The sequence below is a fragment of the Balaenoptera borealis genome (genome assembly GCF_965194805.1).
Source record: "Balaenoptera borealis genome assembly, chromosome: 2".
NCBI lineage: Eukaryota > Metazoa > Chordata > Mammalia > Artiodactyla > Balaenopteridae > Balaenoptera > Balaenoptera borealis.
In genome coordinates, this window is record NC_138867.1 from 107626308 (window position 1) to 107647972 (window position 21665).

The 21665-nt window shown below is 36.8% G+C and overlaps 2 long non-coding RNA genes across 4 annotated transcripts in view; one reads left to right on the plus strand and one right to left on the minus strand.

Annotated features, from left to right (window-relative positions):
• Positions 1-21665, plus strand: part of LOC309623678 — a 423847-nt gene that overhangs the window by 350032 nt on the left and 52150 nt on the right. The window lies entirely within an intron of this gene.
• Positions 1-21665, minus strand: part of LOC309623671 — a 386864-nt gene that overhangs the window by 291515 nt on the left and 73684 nt on the right. The window contains exon 1 of one of the 3 annotated variants that reach the window (XR_014241448.1): positions 5-6397. The exons of the other annotated variants lie outside the window; for them this stretch is intronic. This is a non-coding gene — a long non-coding RNA (uncharacterized lncRNA). Of the gene's footprint in view, positions 1-4; positions 6398-21665 lie in introns of those variants that run through there. 3 annotated transcript variants of the gene reach the window in all.

The following is a 21665-nucleotide window of genomic DNA, read 5'->3' on the forward strand; positions in this document are numbered from 1 at the left end:
AGACTAGGGCAAATATGACTGCCACAGAGATGAACCCCAAGAAAGAAGAGATTATAATAAAAAAAAAAGATGACCTCTCTGAATAAAGTAACCACCATAAGAGTGAGTTGGCAAACAAACAGAGGATTTGTATAGCACACTGGGAATGGAGATAATGAAGCAATTTTAAAAGGATTTCAAATCATTTACAACGTTCAGAAAAGAAAGGAAGAAAACCATAAAACAAAGCGGAGGTGGTATGAAAAAGAACAGGAAGATTAGAAAAATTACCTAACAGAAGTTCTAGAAATGAAAAATGTAGTAATTATAATTTTTAAAAGCTCAAAAGAACAAATTTAACATTAAACTAACATAGAGAGACTAAATGAATTAGAAGAGAGAAGATTCTCTTGGATCACATAGAATCCTGCACAGAAGGACAAATAAATGAAAAACATGAAAGAAAATTTAAGACATATGGAAAAAAGAATGAAAAAAGCTAAGAATTCCTAGAGAGAATAGAGTAGAAATATTCAAAGTAATAATGAATGTGAATATTTAGCATATAAGAAACATACATATCTCCAAGTTGAAGAATTTAAAGTTTCCAGTAGAAAAATGAAAGTAAGTTCACATATAGATACATTGTAGTAAAATGTCAAAAAGTAATAATGTGACCTTTTGTCAAATCAATGTCAAAAAAGAGAAAATCTTAAAAGCCACCAGAGAGAAAAGATATATGCCTGTAAAGAAACAAACTGATAGCAGACTTCTCATCAACAATGATGACTGGCAGAAAACAAAGGAAAAAAATCTTCATAAAGCTGAGAGAAAATAATATTTACCCCCAAATTCCATACACAACTAAATTATCACTCAAATAAAAGTGAACTAAAATAACTAGATAAACGGAGTCAGAAAGATTATACTATCTTCCCATGGAAAGAAATTCTAATATTCTTCATCAAGCAGGAAATTGAACCAAGAAGCACAGTAGCTGGACGCAAAAATAAATGGTGAACAAAAAAATAGGTAACAGATTTTGGCAAGTATAATTTACTGTTGACCACTTTAAAATGTTTTTGAATAGATTAATTTAGAGAGCCTAAAAAGTGAGGTAGGACCCACTATAGACTCCCCAGAATGCCTAAAATGGAAGAAATTAATAATATTAAGTGTTGACAAGAATAAGGAGCAACTGGAACACTTAAACACTTATGTGGGCAGGTAAATTAACACAATGACTCTGAAAACTGAACTTGGGCATACTTTGCGACCCAGCTACTCTGTTCTGTTGGAACATTCCCAACATAAATGAAAATTTAACCAGAAGAAATATACTAGAATGTTCACAGAATCTCTATTTATAATATCTCCACTGTAAACTACCCAAAACCCATAATAGGAGAATGGATAAATCATTTATATGTTCACATAGTAGAATATTAAATAGCAAGAAGAATGAACAAAATTAAGCCACCATACAACAATACACATGAGCCTCACAAACATAATCCTGAGTGAAATAAGCCAGGCACAATAAGGTACATCCTGTGTGATTATGTTTAGTCACAGTATAAAATCAGACAAAATCAATTCATGATGTTAGAAGTTCAAATAGTAGTTACCTAGGAAGTGCCTGAAAAAGGGTGTAAGGGGAGTTTCTAGAGTGCTGGTGATATTCTGTATCTCAAGCTGGAGGCTGATTAGTTACATGGATGCATTCAATTTGTGAAACTTCATTGAACAACACACTAATGATATGTATACTTTTCTGCATGTAGTATGCTGCAAAAAAGCAAAAAATGAAAACAAACAAAAAAACTAAAGGACAGGTGCCGCTACAGATTACTTATTAATTAGAAATGGGGAAAAGTGACATTTACAATGGTGCATCTGGAAAACACTACCCTGGCCAAGTGATCCAGCCTAGCATCATGAGTAATATGACAACATGTTATTATGTACCTCCTGATAAGAGCTATAAAACATAATCTATATAGTCTTCTGGTCCAAAACTTTAACCTAATCATAAGAAAAACATAGTCAAGTGAATCCAGACTGTCAGACACTCTGCAAGACAACTATGCTCAACTCTTCAAAAATGTGAAGGTTATGAAAGAAAATAAAAGGCAGGGAATGCTCCAGATTAAAGTAAACTAAAGAAACATGACAACAAAAGGCATTGAGCATATGATCCTTGGAATGATGTTGAATTTAAAAAGAAAAATGTACAAGGGCTATTTTTCAGAGCCATTGGAGAAATTGGAAAGTGGACTGGATATTGTATCAATATGAATTTTGGGGGTGTAATGATGGCATTGTGGTCATATAGAAGAATGTTGTTTTCTTAGGAGGTGCTTGCTGAAGTACCGGCATACCTCAGAGATATCGTGGGTTTGGTTCCAGACCACAGCAATAAAGCAAATATCAGAATAAAGCAAGTCATATGTACTTTTTCATTTCTCAGTGCAGACAAAAGTTATATACTGTAGTCTATTAAAAAACAATGTATAGGGACTTCCCTGGTGGTCAAGGGGTTACGACTCCATGCTTCCAATGCAGGTGGTGCCGGTTTGATCCCTGGTCGGGAACTAAGACCCCACAGGTCGCGCTAAAAATGCTAACCATCATCTGAGCATAATCAGTGAGTCATAATGTTTTTACTGGTAGAGGGTCTTGCCTCCATGTCGATGGCTGCTGCATGATCAGGGTGGTTGCTATTGAAGGTTGGGGTGGATGTGACAATTTCTTAAAATAAGACAGCAGTGAAGCTTGCCACATCAAGTGACTCTTCCTTTTACAAACGATTTCTCCATAGTAACCAGTGCTGTTTGGTAGCATTTTACCCACTGTAGATCTTCTCTCAAAATTGCAGTCAGTCTTCTCAAAACTTGCTGCTGCTTTATCAACTAAGTTTAGATCATATTCTAAATCCTCTGTTGTCATTTCAACAGCATTCACAGCATCTTCACCAGCAGTAGTTTCCATCTCAAGAAACCACTTTCTTTGCTCATCCATAAGAAGCAACTCCTCATCTGTTAAAATTTTATCTTGAGATTGCAGCAATTCAGTCACATCTTCAGGCTCTACTTCTAATGCTAGTTCTCTTGCTATTTTCACTACATCTGCAGTGACTTCCTCCACTGAAGTCTTGAACCCCTCAAAGTTATTGATGAGGGTTGGAATTAACTTCTTCCAAACTCCTGTTAATGTTGATACTTGTACCTCTTTCCATGCATCATGAATGTTCTTAATGGCATCTAGAATGGTGAATCCTTTCCAGAAGGTTTTCAACTGACTTTGCTCAGATCCATCAGAGGAATTGCTATATATGGCACCTATAGATTTATGAAACCTATTTCTTAAATAATAAGACTTGAAAGTCAGAATGACTCCTTGAGCCATGGGCTGCAGAATGGATGTTGTGTTACCAGGCATGAAAACAACATGAATCTCATGTTCATCTCCATCAGAGCTCTTAGGGGACCAGGTACATGGTCAAGGAGCAGTAATATTTTGAAAGAAATCTTTTTTTCTGAGCAGTAGGTCTCAACAGTGGGCTTAAAATATTCAGTAAACAATGATGTAAACAGGTGTGCAGTCATCCAGGCTTTGTTGTTCCATTTCTAGAGTACAGGTAACGTAGATTTAGCATAATTCTTAAGGGTCTAAGATTTTCAGAATGGTAAATGAGCACTGGCTTCAATTTCAAGTCACTGGCCACATTAGCCTCTAACAAGAGTGTCAGCCTGTCCTTTGAAGCTTTGAAGTGAGGAATTAACTTCTCCTCTCTAGCTGTGAAAGTCCTAGATGACATCTACTTCCAATAGAAAGCTGTTTTGTTTACACTGAAAATCTGTTGTGTAATGTAACCACCTTCATTCATTATCTTAGCTAGATCTTCTGGATAACTTGCTGCAGCTTCTGCATCGGCACTTGCTGCTTCACCATGCATTCTGATGTTATGGAGACAGCTTCTTTCCTTCTCCTTAAACCTCATAAACCAAGCTCTGCTAGCCTCAAAGTTTTCTTCTGCATCTTCCTCACCTCTCTGAGCCTTTATAGAATTGAAGAGAGTTACGGTCTTGCTCTGGATTAGGCTTTAGCTTAAAGGAATGTTACGGCTGGTTTGATCTTCTATGCAGATCGCTAACACTTTCACCCTATCAGTAACAAAGCTGTTTCACTTTCTTATCACTAGTGTGTTCACTGGAGTCACACTTAATTTCCATCAAAAACTTTTCCTTTGTATTCACAACTTGGCTAATATTTGGCACAAGAGCCCTACCTTTCTGCCTACATTAGCTTTCCATGTGGCTTCCTTACTAAGCTTAATCATTTCTAGCTTTTGATTTAAAGTGAGAGATATGTGACTCTTCCTTTGACTTGAGCACTTAGAGGTCATTGTAGAGTTATTCATTGGCCTAATTTCAATATTGTTGTGTCTCATGGAATAGGGACACCCAAGGACAGGGAGAGAGATGGGGAAATGGCCAGTAAATGGAGCAGTCAGAACACACACAACATTTATCAAGTTTGCTGTCTTACATGGGCACAGTTAGTGGCACCCCAAAACAATTATAAGGATAACATCAAAGATCACTGATCACAGATCACCATAGCAAATATAATAGTAATGAAGGACTTTGAAATACTGTGAGAATTATCAAAATGTGACACAGAGGTACTAAATGAGCAAATGCTGTTGGAAAAATGGCACCAATAGACTTGCTTGACACAGGGTTGCCAAAATCCTTCATTTTATAAAAAATGCAGTATCTGTGAAGTGCAGTAAAGCAAAGCACAATAAAATGAGGCCTGTATGTAGGAGTAATATGCCATGATGTCAGCAACATACTTGAGAGAGAGAGAGAGAGATAAAGCAAAAGTTGCAAAATGTTAACAATTTCTGAATCTAAGTGAAGGGTATATGGTGCTTATTGTATTGTGTTGGTCTTTCAACTTTTCTGTAGGTTTGACATTTGTCAAAATAAAAAGTTGGTGATGGAGTAAACTTAGATGCAATTACTATTTTACACAACTTGAACATGAAATGTTGTAGGCATTGGAGGGAGATCTGAGTTTTAAAATTTTAATGTCCAATCTTTGACAAAGGAGGCAAGAATATACAATAGGAAAAAGACAGTCTCTTCAGCAAGTGGTGTTGGGAAAGTTGGACAGCCTCATGTAAATCAACGAAGTTAGAACACACCCACTCACCATACACAAAAATAAACTCAAAATGGCTTAAAGACTTAAACATAAGACATGACACCATAAAACTCCTAGAAGAGATCATAGGCAAAACATTCTCTGACATAATCATACCAATGTTTTCTTAGGTCAGTCTACCAAGGCAATAGAAACAAAAAGAAAAATAAACAAATGGGACCTAATCAAACTTACAAGTTTTTTGCACAGCAAAGGAAACCACAAACAAAATGAAAAGACAACCTACAGAATGGGAGAAAATATTTGCAAATGATGCTACCAACAAGGGCTTAATCTCCAAAATATACAAACAGCTCATACAACTCAACAGCAAAAAAACAAACAACCCAATCGAAAAATGAACAGAAGACCTAAATAGACATTTCTCCAAAGAAGAAATACAGATGGCCAATAGGCACATGAAAAGATGCTCAACATCACTAATGATTAAAGAAATGCAAATCAAAACTACAATGAGGTACCACCTCACACCAGTCAGAATGGCCATCATTAAAAAGTCTACAAATAACAAATGCTGGAGATGGTGTGGAGAAAATGGAACCCTCCTACACTGCTGGTGGGAATGTAAATTGGTGCAGCCACTATGGAAAAACAGTATGGAGGTTCCTCAGAAAACTAAAAATAGAATTACCATATGATCCAGCAATCCCACTCCTGGGCATATATCCAGATGAAACTATAATTCAAAAAGATACATGCACCCCTATGTTCATAGCAGCACTATTCACAACAGCCAAGACATGGAAACAACCTAAACGTCCATCAACAGATGAATGGATAAAGAAGATGTGTTACATATATAAGGTGGAATACTACTCAGTCATAAAAATGAACAAAATAATGCCATTTGCAGCAACATGGATGCAACTAGAGATTATCATACTAAGTGAAGTAAGTCAGAAAGAGAAAGACAAATACCATATGATATCACTTATAAATGGAATCTAAAATATGACACAAATGAACCTATCTATGAAACAGAAACAGATTCACAGACATAGAGAACAGACTGGTGGTTGCCAAGGGGGAGGAGGTTGGGGGAGGGATGGAGTTGGAGGTTGGGATTATCAGATGTAAGTTTTTATATAGAGAATGGATAAACAGCAAGGTCCTACTGTTTAACACAGAGAACTATATTCAATATCCATAAGCTGGGAAGAAGTGAGAGAGTGGCATGGACATATATACACACCAAATGTAAAATAGATAGCTAGTGGGAAGCAGCCGCATAGCACAGGGAGATCAGCTTGGTGCTTTGTGACCACCTAGAAGGGTGGGATAGGAAGGGTGGGAGGGAGATGCAAGAGGGAGGAGATATGGGGATATATGTATATGTATAACTGATTCACTTTGTTATAAAGCAGAAACTGACACACCATTGTAAAGCAATTATACTCCAATAAAGATGTTAAAAAAAATCCTATGATAAACCATAAAGAATAAACCAGAAAAGAATATTTTTAAAAAGATTATGTATATGTATAACTGAATCACTTTGCAGTGTAGCAGAAATTAACACAACATTGTAAATCAACTATTCTTCAATTAAAAAATTGATAAAAGAAACTTTTAATGTTCTTGTAACATTTGGAATAGGATGTAAAGGTACTGATTAATTTTAGACTTTGTTAGTTCAGGTAAATGTGTTTTAAAAAATAATAAGGGTTAACATAAAAATGTAGGAACTAGAGTATATAACTGCCAAACTACTAATGAGAATAAATGAGAGAATTCTGAGAGACAAAAATGAGAAAGAAAAAAGGAGTAAATAATCTTGATCAATCCAGCATAAGACCTGAAAGGGAACAAGAAAAAAGAGAAAATAAACAAAGTATTAAAAAATGTAAAATAAGGTGACAGAAATAAGTCCAAATATGAATCACAATAAAGGTATACATATTAACTTCAGCACTAAAAATCAGAGATGAACAGACTGCATTAAAAATATAAAAATCCAGCTCTGTGGAATTCACCTGATGTACACTTAAAGCAAAATAGCATGGAATGAAATAAAATAAAGATTTATTTATTTATTTACTTATTTATACTAAACAAAGATAAAACCACAAACCACAACTAGCATAATAATAATAATATGAAACAAAATAGAACTAAAGGCAAGAGTTTTAATAGTGATATAAAGAGACTCTGCATAATGATAAAAAATTTCTACCAAGAAGTCATTAACACTCAATGAACATGAATACTCTTTCGATGTGATCAAGAAGTATTTGTGTGTGCTGACAGAATTACAAGAAGAAAGAGAGAAATGCACTATTACAGCTGGCTATTTCAATACACTTCTTTCAGCAACAATGGATAAATCAGAAAAATTAGTAGAAAGAGTATAGAACTTTTTTAAAAAATGCAGCTGACAATTTTTTTCTAACATGTAGAATCCAGCATCCATTAACTAGCAAAAATATATTATTTTCAGGGATACATAAAACATTTTCCAAAACTAGTTATTCCTCAAAAGATTTAGTTATCACATAGACCATGATCTCTCATTGAAACAGAATTAAATTTGAATTCATTAATAAAGAGATAGTTAAAAATACATTTGAAAACTGAACATACACACACAGACATGCACACACACACTCACTCACTCCTGATTAACCTATGAGTTTAGAAAAATCACAGCAGACATCATGAAATACTTGGAAAAATATTACAATGAGAATGTTATCAATACTTTAAAAAATCTTGTGAATAAAACTTAGAGTGATACTTAGAAGGAAAATCATAACCTTAACTGTATTTATTTCTCAAAAACTGAAAATAAGTTTATTTAACTGCTAATTTTTAAATGCTAAATAAAGAATAAAAGAGTAAATTCAAATAAATGGAAGGAGTGAAATAAATAGAAAAAAAATTTGAACTCCTACATGTCATTTTTTAAAAAAGAAAAAGACCAAATCAGCAAGGTATGAAAAATAAAAGTATGAAAATGTAGAACTTACAAGTGAAACTGAACGGCCAATAAATATGTGAAAATATCTTTAATCTCACTAGTAATCAGGAAAAGAGAAATTAATACAAGGATACAATTTCACACTCAACTGATTGGATAAAATCAAAGAAGCATCAAATATCGGAGAGGACGTGTGAAATAGAAAGTCTCACAGAATGCTGGCAGGAGTTTTCAGTAGTGCATTCACTCTGGAGCCATCAGGCAATATCTAATATAGCTGAAAATGCACATGTCCTGTATCCCTATAATTCCACTTCTGGGTATATTCCCTGAAGAAATTATGGCACCAGGATAATCACTGAAAACTATTACAGATATAGACATAGATATGCTATGATAGATAGTAGAATAGCATTAATGTGAAATTTTTAAAAAAATATGAAACAATAAAGGCATAAAAACATGTCTATAGTAAAAATACTTTTAAGAGAATCGATGGAACAAAGTAGAATAATAAAAAAATTTAATCTGAAAGAATCACCAAATAAATCAAAGTAGTAGTTGCTTGTAGGGGGAAAAGAAATTTGGGAAATAGAACTGGGGATTGGAACAAAGTGAATTTCAAATTTATTAGTAATGTATATAAATGATACATTCAACAAGGTGGTAACTCATACTGCCTCTGAACTAAATCACCAAAAACCAAAGTACATATTTATGTTCTGTTCTTTTCCAGATAAAACCAACCAGATAAAACGAGAGTACCTCAGAGCCTGGGAATCCTCGAATTATCTTGGGGAGCACATGTGTCATCTTAATTGTGCCAGCAGGTCCTGTCCAAGCCCCAAGCTACTGTGGGCTCTCGAGAGGCTTGAACCTCCTGATAGTTGAAATGGTAGCCAAAATAGCCCATCTTTTTAAGCAATTATTCCCAACTTAGCCAAAGAAAGGGATGATTCTTCAGGCTGATAGAAATTGAAGGAAAAATTTAATTATGGCCACATTAAAAAGGGTTGGCCCTCTTTTTAAGAGATAATCTTATTCTTTGGTTGCCCCCATGTAGTTCTCACTCAAAATACAGCTTGGAGTAAAATTCAAGTGTTAACATCCTCATATGCCCCTTCTTTCTCCCTCATTTCATAGTCCCACCTTGTTCACTTTCACTGAGGGTTGATAGCAGATAATCAGCTAATTACTTCTCTTGTGGCACACAATTTATATCTCTATTCTAGTAGTTTAATTATTTGAATTATTATACCAAAATTGTATTTTGTTAAAATTATTTTAGGCGGTCATCTCTTTCAAATTTATTTAAGCTTCTAATTCACTCTCCTAGTATCCAATTTGGGGCACACTCAGTGCTCAATAAATACATAATGATTTGAACTTTGATTCATTTCTTCTGGTCTCTGTTTATACTACATTATAAAGACAAAATAATAAACTTCTTGAGAGCAGGAACATTATCTTCTGTGTACTCTGCTTATACGTTTTACTAATCCTTATTTATATACCCATAGCAATTGGTTCATATTGCTTGAATGATTGTTTAGGTAGAAGAATACTTTAAATTTATTTTCCCTTACCAAAGCAAAGTTCTCTATTTATGGACCTCCAGAGACTTCCAATGCTTGAAACTAGTACTTTTTTGCAGATGACTTATTATTTGTGCTCCTATAATAAACCTATTAATAAAAAAGCTAATTTTTGAGCTATGTAAGATCAAATCACTGCCGTTGGGCAGAATAGGGTTAGAATGAACTGTATAAAAACAATTAAGTTCAATTCTTTGTCTCTCAGGACATAGAATTACCATATTTTACCATCCATCCAAAAGAAGTAATTTGATATCGAGTGAAGAAAATGAAAATCACAATACCAAAAAGTGAAACTTTAATATCACTTTATTATAGTGCTTAAATGAACTTTATAAATCATACAATTTTGTTTTATACTATAACATGTTGTAATCATAGCATCTTTGCAGGCAAAGATTTCAAATTGAAAAACAATACAAAATCATCACAAGGAGAATTTTTTAAGGGGAGCAACTGTTTTGTGCAAACAACTAGCTCTCCTGGGTAGAGTCAAGCAATCCCTTCTCTGAGGGATTGCCTGCTAATTGCTTAAGCCTCCAGTTAAGGTAATGCAGCTGTGAGTGTCTTGAACCGATAAAAACATTATCTTTTAATGAGTGAAGAAAATATGACAACACAATAATGAAATGCGGGTAAATGTGCTGTTCAGTGCTCCAGTAGCCTACAGGGGCCAGTGTGTATTTTTCTTTCACAAAGTAGAGAAAAGCAGAGTTTAAATTATTGGAAAACTTGATATAAAAAATTAAAAACGACGTAGTTCCAAAATTTTTTCTATCTTGTCAGCCAAAGTCTGCCAACTGCCTCAAAAGCATATGCAACTTGAGAGGAGAGATAAGAATAATGATCATGCTAACAGGCATGATTTTTAAAATATGTTTAGTTCTTTCTATTTGGTCCTATGGTATGTATTAGGTATGCATACATCCCATCTCATTTAATAAGAACTTCAGAGGGATTCTCAATTAGGTGGTATATTTGCTTAAACTGAAATAGTAAAGAGAAAATTGGTCTCACATACCAGGAAATATTTCATATTTTTCAGCAGTCAACCTAGAATCTGCAAATTTTCCCAAATTCACGCTAATATTTTCCCCTTTGGAATCTCTTCTCATAAAGTTCCTTTTGCCCAATTTCTATGGCTAAATTCCTAATCAGCTTTTAGTCAAGTCCCCGACGAGCCCTTCACCAAACAGTTTTCCCTTCCTTTGAATGATGGTTCTCTCTTATGACCCTCCTCAGATAATGCCCTGAGTTATAGTGATTCTAGAGAAATCTCTCTCCCCTTCTTAGAAGGTAAATTCTTTGTGCACAGGGATTATGCTTTAGCTATGTTTTAAGAGCCACCCTGAAAAATGGCACCATTACTATCAAAACAAATACTCATTGTTTAATACTGAATAATAAGAATTAGGCCAGAATCCATACTGAATTTCTGAAATGTGAATTCTAGAAGCATTAGTTATACAAATATATTTTGTCTACCTGACTCACCCCCATGTAGGTAAGAAACCCCATTCACTCTTCTGTTTCATTTCCCTGATACCCAATAGACTTTCAAACTTTGCCGCAGTTGATAGCCGCAGGGAAAACAGTATTTGCACTTGGTTGTCCCTAGAGCACCTAGCACAGTGTCACACATATAGGCGACAGGTAGCAGATACTGATGAGCGCAGAGGAGTTACAGATAGTAGGGGGCTTTAAGTTTCACTTAGAAAAAGTTATGATTACTTAGAGAGTTCTAGGTTGCTTAATTGAAAATTGAAAGATGTTACTGAAGACTTTTAATTGGGGATATTGAGAAAGTATCCCTCAGTCATCAAAAGACATTAATTTTCAAGACGCATTCTAATCACCATAGTAAACATGAATGTACCCAGGAAATAAAATCCAGAGTTGACAGTAGTTATTTTCTGAAGGTGGGAATATGTACAAAATTTCTTTCTGGGGATTAATGGATGAGCTGTGAGGAACGTGAAGTCTTCCCAAGGGCTCTCTTAAAACTCCCTTTATATGGTCCACTGTGACTTTTTTAAGCCTAAGCTCTGCTATAATGATTACTTGCCGATTTTCCCTCTCTCTTGTCAGTAGTGAGAAGAGGTAAAAAGAAAATGAGACTAAGAAAATGAGCCCTAGAAGTGTTTAGATCAAACTTCCTAGTTTCCAATTCCTGTATCCACTCTTTCTTCGTGCCCCAAACTCTAGAACTCAACACTGAGAAAGCAGTGTTCACTCTGTAACTCCACCTCAATGTCGTGACCAGAACTTGTATGGCACAAAGGTCCTGTTGCTATGGTAACTCAACCTCAAACACACTGACGCCTGGGCCTTTTCTAGTGGGGATAAAATCCTCTTCCAGAGAGGCTGAATAATGCCAAGTAGCACCTCCACAGGAAGCCACTGGTGTGCTCTTTGGGAAATGTTTCCCACCTGAGCTCTGGATTTTTCAGATACTTCGTGCTCACAGGTCTTCTTCTGTGTGGGAGGCACATACTCTTTTAATTCTACTGATAAGCTGAGGAGACCATGATAACTTAAAAAGAAGTATAAACAGTTCTTGGAATCCTAAGACAGTAATAAGGCTGCCCATCACATGTACTTACAGTGAACACTTGGCAAAAACCTAAGTGTTTAATTATAGTACAACCCTACAATGATAAGTTAGAAGGCTATTCAAAGTGTTGCACTTATACAACATGTGAAAACATGGGGAAATTCTCGCCATACAGTGTTAAAACAGAGCGATACAAAACTGCATCACTGATATGTTACCAATGCTATACATACACAGACACTTGAGCAACATGGGTTTGAACTGTGCCAGACCACTTCTACACAGATATTTTTCAACAGTAAATACTACAGTGCTACATGATCCATGGTTGGTTGAACCCAGATGAGGAACTGCAGATACAGAGAACTGTGGATACGGAGGACCAACTATAAATTTTATGCAGATTTTTGATTTTTGCATGGAGGGTCAACACCACTAACCCCTGGATTGTTCAAAGGTCAACTGTATGTGAATGTGCATAAGGGGAAAAAAAGCCAGGAAGAAATATACCAACATTTTGACAATACTACTATCTTATAGTATTCAAAATGATTTCTATTTCATCCTTTTTTGCTCTTTAAATTTTACAATTAATATGCGTTAACTTTTAAATCACAAAAGGAAAATAATCATTGGTTTTTAAAATGATACGCTTAAATCTGATTATGAAAAGGAAATTATGGAGAAAAGAAAAGTATCAAGGATCACTGCCCTGAGTTGCAGAGTAGTGGTTAAGAGATTGGGCTTTGGAATAAGACTGTATGGCCTCATGGCCTTAAATTAACTTCTCTGAGCTTGTGTTCCTTGTCAGTTGGATGGGGATACTATATTTCATCAAATCGAAGATTCCATGGATTGTAAAATACATACACCAGCATTTTATGTGCCAATAAGATTCTTCAAATGCTACTAATACTCCATTTTAAGACACATTCCTATTTTGGAATGTGAGGTAAACATGTCAGAGAATTGATGAATTATGGTAATAATTGTACCTACTTTCATAAGCTTTTGTGAGGATTGAATAAGATAATCCATGTAAAGTTCTTGGGAAAGTCCATTACACTTAATAAATGCTTAACAAATGTGAGTCATATGGCAGACTCACTTGAGATGACTAAGACAAACCCTGAGGGTGAAGGTGGAGATCTCAGCTTGAGAGGCCTGAGAAGGGCATGTAGATGGACACTTAAAACAAGAGCAAATGTGGCTGGGCAGTAAGGAAGAGTGACTCTCGTCGTGGAGACCTGAGGCCAGAGCATCTTGCCCTTGCTCAACTAAGTTTGAGAGCCACAGGTAGAAAAAGCCTACAAAAAACAAATGTCAGTGAGGATGTATAGCAAAGGAACCCTCATACACTGTTGGTAGGTTGTAAACTGGTGCAGCCACTATGACAAAGGGTATGGAGTTTCCTTCAAAAATTAAAAATAGAATTACCAGGTGATCCAGCAATATCACTCCTGGGAAAAAATCGAGAAAAATTGAAAACACTAATTTGGAAAGATATATGCACTCTAATGTTCATAGTAGCACTATTTCTATCAATAGACAATTGGATTAAGGAAACGTGAGATACACACACACACAAAAACATACACAATATGGAATATTACTCAGCCATATAAAAGAATGAAATACTGCCATTTGCAGCAATGTGGATGGACCTAGATAATATTATGTTTAATGAAATAAGTCAGACAAAGACAAACACAATATGGTATCACTTATGTGTGGAATCTAAAAAATAATACAAATTAATGTATATGCAAAACAGACTCACAGATATAGAAAACAAACTTGTAGTTACCAAAGGAAAGATGGAAGGAAGGTGGGGACAAATAAGGGGTATGGAATTAACAGAGTCAAACTACTACATATAAAATAGACAAGCAACAAGGATATATACTGTAATAGCACAGGGAATTATACCCTTTATCTTGTAATAACCTATAATGGAGTAGAATCTGAAAAAATACTGAATCACTGTGCTATACACCTAAACTAACACAATATTATAAATCAACTATACTTCAAAAAATAAAATGAATCAATAAATAAGAAAACAGAGCCATTGTTTTAGAAAGCAATATTACATTAGGGTCTTAAAACTTGAAATTCTCAAATAACTGGGTAAGAAGTTAAATGTTGAGGGTTGAGGAGAGAAAAAGAGGAAGAGGAAGAAAGTTTGAGGTTGAGTGGCTTAAGTATTACATTCATCAAATTATCTCATTTATCTCTGTCTCTTGAGTAACCACAGGACACAAAGAGCCCTACGATTACATGGGTGTAGTGGAGATGGAACCACAAGGAAAAACCACATTTGCAATCTCTTTTCGTAAGGACTTTCTAAACAAGTGAACAAAAGAAAGACATACATGCAGCATTATTTGCAATTCACATGCCTATAACAGTATACATTATAGTAGAACTGAATAAAGATGAATGCAAAAATGGGACATGCTAAAACAAGATTTTATTAAATTATTTCACATTTCCTGAACTGCAACAAGCCTCGAGGAAATTAATGCTTTTCTTCAAGTGTTTTTTTTTAAAAAAGACCTATTGTGACTGAACATAAAGTATGCATACTTCTCTTTGCTTAAGAGCAGCAATAATGAAAGTTATTAAAAGCATTAAAAAGCAATATGTTTTATCATACTGGTCACTTAAAGAATAAATCTATTATGTCTTTATTTATTCATATATAAAGTACTCACCAAATATTTACTTACGTGGGTGCTTAAGTTAGATGAATGCAAAAGTGCTGGCAAAAGCTACAGCTAGGAAATGATGTAAAGAACGTTGACCAAGTGGGGGAAACCTGGTGGAATGAGTCAACCAGAACCCTGACCAATGAACCTTTTCAGGTTTGGTATAGAACAAATCTCGTATAGAAACGGACTTGGCCTGGAAAGGGCCCCGAAAAATGAAATACTCTCTGATGCCAGGAATCGCATGGAGGTTAAAGGGAAAAAGGAACTGTTGACAGAAAGATTTTTCCTTTAGTTTTTATGTGTTCTTAGCAGGCAAATCTGTTTTAGAGTGCAGAACTGTGCTGCTGTTAGGTCTGTAATAAACTTCAAGCTTATGACTTTTGAAGCTCAAGAGAACAAAGCCCATCATTACGGAACATATTATCATTTAGGAAGAGCTAAGCCCTTCGGATTTATCCTCCAAGTTCCCAAAGAGCATGATTTATTCTTTTCAGAAGAAAGATTCATCAAAGTACATCAGGTGGGGTCAAAGGGAATGACCTATAGTTAACACTCTGTATGGGTGTTAATTTTAAAAGGGTGATTTTTTAAGGAAGCATTTGTGCTTGCCATTTTCTTTGTTTTAGTTTTTAGAACAAAATCTTTTCGGTTTTCATAAAGTGAAAGAATTTTCTGAAACCTAGAGTAGAAGGGGTTTCATCCATCTTCCAATCTTGCATTGGTCCAGGTTATCCTTCTGGAGGAGGAGAGCCGTGTTGAGGTCATGCCAAGCTACTTCTTGACATATGCTCACCGTCCTCCCTTAACTGCACTGTCTCAGAACAAAAAGTGTTGCCCAACCTGTGTGTGGGTGACTCCTACTTTCAATTAGCAATAAAAGCCTCATAGTGGGTCACTGCCCGCAATGGGGAGCAGTAAGCATGTCTTTGTATGGGCAGTTATAACCTTGGGACCAGAAGGCACAAACTTGTATTTCTGCAGGGGCCAGGCAGGTTGTATAAATGGCGCAGTGAAGTCAGGGTGAAAAAAATCACTTGAGCAAGTGCAGTGATGAATGTTGACTGACACTTGGCCTCAATGTAGGAGATCAAGGGAGTGCAGGAGGCTGTGAGGACTGTGAGCAGGCAGGTTCCACTTTAAAGGGGCAGCTGCCATTCGGCTCCCACTGATTGCTGTCTGAGGAATAAGGGCCTGAGTGCCAGCTCCTCTGAATTTTCACGTGATGCTGGCTTCTTGGGCATGCCACCTGTGGAGGCACGCCAGCCCGGCACTTAGACGGGCCCGCACTTGCTCTCATGCTCTGCTGTCACTGTTATAAAATGCTTAATTATTTTTGAACAAGGGTGGCTGCATTTTCATTTTGTCCTAGACTCCCCAAAGGATGTGGTCAGTCCTGTTTTCAAAAGAAACTGTGCATCCATACTTTTCTGTGGTATATTCCAACTTTTAAATATTGTCAATGGATTCAAATTTTAAAATGTAGTGAATGGTACACATTTGCAAGCTGACTTGTCTAGCAGCAGGCAACAGATTTTAACCCTGTGGATCGTCTCAGTGATTATTCTGGAATCGTAGAACTTGGAGCTGTGAGCTTTCTGATGCAACCTGGCCAATCCCCTTACCCTCCGGATGAGGCAAGGGTCACAAGAAATAAAAACAGGAGCACTGGCTATCATATATAACACCCACTATCCTGGGCCTGTTAGGAGCAGCTGTTCCTGGACATGTTTCCCGAAAACAAGGCATCTGAGTTTTATGGCATCTGTGACAGTGTGTGCTTTCTGCTTCATCATTTTAATTTTGCGGATGGTGGATCTGCTAAGCAAGTTTCTTTCAACTTTATGTATTTTCTCCAGTGATTGGGAGCCACTGCTGATTTTATTATGATTTACCCAGTGATTATCCAAGTACTACCTCTTGATCTAGGCAGGGGTGTATACATTTCTAGGGCTTAGTCAGCTGCAGGAACTATACTATCAGATCCCATCCAAGGGCTGCAGTCTTTTACGTGGACAATTTCTTTCTTTTCTCCTTTTTTCAAGCCACCGCCTGTGGTAACACGTTATGGGATGTAAGAGGTGGGAAAAATAGCATGTACAAATGTATAATCATATTTTAATATGAGTGTTTTAATCTCCTTAATCATTAGTACATTAGAAAGGTATGCATTCTTGGGTTACTGGACATTGTAAGGACTGGCTATTTTTATGAATTTTAATTTTGTGTTGAACCCAGCCCTATTTTTTAAGAGTGTGAAATAAAAAACACAATCTCTCTTCAAGAGTCCCCCAGTTTAAATGTCTTTTTCTTTCTGCCCCCATTTCTGTGTCTTTCTCTCTGCCCTGTTCTTTGGCATCCTGTGGCTTCAGAGAACTCTGGTGGGCTATTAGCAATTGAATATGCGCTTTGACAGATCCTGGAGCAGGCAATGATTACATTTCTCATAGTGAAATTTTATACCTGAAGCCACTAGTGTAATCATTTCATTCCTGTGTGCCTCAAAGTTTCATTTTCAAAGTCGATTAAACTTTTTAATGGAGTAGTAGGATTTAGACACAACTTAATTGAAAAATACCGTGATGGATAAGACAGGTGTTAACAGGAGTGGATTTGACAGACTATAAAGGAAAATGTCAAAAACAAACAGACAACCTGTGTCTTGGATATAATGGAGCCCTAGTCCCAGCTAGATTAAGGGTTTGATTTAATTTAAGCAGTTTTTCTTTGGAATGCTCACCCTGCCCTGTGAGGGTGTCTGTTCTTCCCCAGGTCACTCCAAGTGGTTAGCTGATCTTTTACGCCCAGTGCTAGACTGGACTGGATTTCCCTCTTGCAGAGACAAAGGCTGGATTGGAAAGATCTGTGGCAGACAAGTGTGATGCTTTGGGGACGCAGCAGGATGTGGATGGAGTGGCTGCTCTTTGTGGATTCATGGTGGCAACCAGCCGGGCCACCGGGCCAACACTACCCCGTGTTTGCTCCTTTGTTGTTTTGTACCATGTGGTGCCAGCAGTGCTCTGGCAGCTGATACCGTCAGCAGGTGCCCCTAAGATACCCAGTAGCCCTGGGAAAACAGGAGGAAACAATGTTTGTGGTCACATAGGGCCTCGTGCCACCATTTCACAGGGCATTTGGCTTTTGTTACTTGTTTATTATTTTTAAACCAAAGGGTGCCACCCTTCTCTCTGTGGTACGTTGAAGACAGCAAGATTCCATTGCTTTTCTCTGTTCTTAAGAAGGGTCATGTGTGAAAGATAAATAACCCCAAGATAATAAGAGGGAGCTGGATTGACTTGAAACAGACACACTTGTAATAAAACACGTGAATACCACCGTCCAAGCAAAGCAGGAAAGGTGGAGTTTCCATTTTAAGAAATAGCTGCTATCATCCAAAACACTATGTGACGGGTATAGGATGTCTCGGTGTATCCAGTGTGTTATTCCTCAAGGATGCATGATGTTCACAGGCAGAATGTGAGAAAGACTGCCTTTGGGATCTGGCCCCCATAAGCAGACTTAAGTCATTGTATACATGCCCAGCAAACTCTTCCTATTTATCTACATGTTTCAGCCTTGTTCTATTAGTGAAAAACACTATAGCCCAAAATAAGAGTACCCTGCAGGCACATCTGTGACAGGCATTGACTTCTTCTTCTGGGGAGGTAATAGCTTGAGGTTGAGAGCAGTTTCAATCACCCACAGTTCAACTCCATCTCCATATTTACTTCAAAATATTGTATCTATGGAACAGAGTCATTTTTCAGTCAAAACCTGGTCTATCCAAGGAGGGCATTTCTTTTTGCCTCTAGATTTCAGGAAAATGATCAGTTCTGAGAGAGGAAATGCTTTAGATCAAAAGAATATAATCAAGTATTTAGAATGACTTACCCAATGTAAACTATCCCCAAGAAAGAGTGATGTTGTTATATACTTCACATGGAAAACCTTCTTAATGTACATTCTTATAAATTATTTAAAATCTGAAAGTGGTCTGGGATATTTAATTTCATTCAATCAGTCTAACATATTTTCATTTACTCCACACCTTTGGATCAGACGTGGAGACGGGCCATTCTGGAGAGAGCTGAGGAGTGAGTGGGAGATGACAGTGGAAAATAGTGAGAGGGTGGGCAACTCTTGCAAGAAGTCTGGTTGTGATACAAAGAGCTCAGATGGCTCAATACCAAAAAAACATAATAACCCAATCAAAAAATAGGCAGAAGTCCTAAATAGACATTTCTCTAAGGAAGGCATACAGATGGCCAACAGGCACATGAAAAGATGCTTAGCATCACTAATTATTAGAGAAATGCAAATCAAAACTGCAGTGAGGTACCACCTCACACCAGTCAGAATGGCCATCACCAAAAAGTCTACAAACAATAAATGCTGGAGAGGGTGTGGAGAAAAAGGAACCCTCCTACACTGTTGGTGGGAATGTAAATAGGTGCAGCCACTATGGAGAACAGACTGGAGGTTCCTTAAAAAAGCTAAAAATAGAGCCGCCATATCATCCAGTGATCCCACTCCTGCGCATATATCCAGAAAAGCCAAAAACTCTAATTCAAAAAGATACATGCACCACAACGTTTGGAGCGGCACTATTTACAATAGGCAAGACATAGAAGCAACATAAATGCTTGGCAATACATGAATGGATAAAGAAGATGTGGTACATATATACAATGGAATATTACTCAGCCATAAAAAAGGATGAAATAATGCCATTTACAGCAACATGGATGAACCTAGAGATTATCATACCAAGTGAAGTAAGTGAGAAAGAGAAAGACAAATATCACACGATATCGCTTATATGTGCAATCTAAAAGAATGACACAAATGAACTTATTTACAAAACAGAGATAGACCCAGACATGGAGAGCTGACTTGCAGTTACCAGGGGGTAGGGAAGCGGGGAAGGGATAGATTGGGAGCTTGGGATTGACAGATACACACTACTATATATAAAATGGATGGACAATAGGGACCTGCTGTATAGTGTATAGCACAGGGAACTGTATTTAGTGTCTTGTAATAACCTATAATGGAAAAGAATCTGAAAAAGAGCCTATCTATCTATCTATCTATCTATATCTATCTATCTATCTATATCTGAGTCACTTTGCTGTACACCTGGAAATGGCACAACATTGTGGATCAACTATACTTCAATTAAAAAAAAAGAAAAAAAAAGGTCTGATTGTGAAAGTAAAGAGAGGGTGATAGCTGGAGGGGGATGTGAGATGAATAAGGTGGCTCATTTGTCAATTTGTTTTTAAGAAAGTCTTATGCATATTTATAGCTGTTAAGAATAAGCCTGAGGGGGGGAGTATGAAGATGTGGGAGAAGGGATGATATGATCAGAGAGAAAAGTCTCTGAGAAAGTAGGAGGCAATGAAACCCAGATCATATATGGGCAAAGGGGGAGGAATGAGCCACATGCAGAAGGAGGGCACCTCTTTCACCGTGACTGCAAGGGAAGGCGGATAGGGTGGAGTCCAGAGCAATAACTCTATGGCCTTCGGGGCCTGAATTTGAAGAGCTCCTGTCTCAGTTGTTTACCTGAGTGAGTTTTGTTATTTTTCCCTGTGCAGTAGGTGAGCAAGGTCAACTGCTGAGAGTGAGAAGAGGTTAAATAGTTTAGGAGATTTGTGAGCACTAGTGAAGGCCTTGACCAGGCCACCGTTGGGAATGAGAGGAAGCTGCAAGAGAGAGTCAGAAGAATTGCTGGGCCCTTTTGAGAACTCAGTTGAGACTAGAAACCAAGATGATAAAGTGTCATTAAAAGCAAGATTGTGAAGATTTTCTCCCACGGAACTCAGCAGCACCAATGTTGGTTCCAGAGGGACAAGAATCAAGGGCAGCCTATGCGGAAGGTGGCAACAGAAGGATGATAGAGGAAAATTGTGCAAGATACTGAGAGGAGAGATGAAGTGACAGGACAAAAAAGTCACAGTGGTTAGACCTGACTGAGCTCAGGGATGTCGTATCTGAGATCATTTCTACAATCCCCCTTAGTGAACAAATAAGGAAATTGAGGCTCAGGGAGGTTATGCTTAATCACTGATTTTTCTGAAGACTATGTCATCAAACAAATCATTATAATGTATTTCCCAGTTTCCCATATGAACTTTGTAATAAATGAGGATTTCGCTGTGGGGCAAAACCTTGGCTTCAAATGGATAAACAGAAACAACAGTATGTAATAGAAGAAAATAAAACTATAAATCTTGATAATATTTTAATATACAAAAATTATGCTGACTCAACAGGAACATATATGCGTTACGCATATTAACATACGTACAAAAGGCTTCCATATAGTTCAATGTACCCAGGAAATAAAATTTCATTCTTATGCATCATAAATTTGTCCTGAAATTAATGTTCTAGCTACTTTCCCTAGAATATAACCTCTGTAGAAGCCAGGATTTTGTCTTTCCTACAATGGTATCCCCAGAACCTAGAATAGGACCTGGATGAGTAGGTGTTCAATAACATTTGTTGAAGAAATGAATACATGAAACAGGGCTGACTCTTCCCCTTGACCTCTTAACAGCACCTTAAAGTCAAAACTGGATTCATTTTGTGCCCATTCTCACCCCACACACTCCCACACCCACAAAAGAATCTGATCTTTCTTTGTATTACCTAATTCAGTTAAAGGT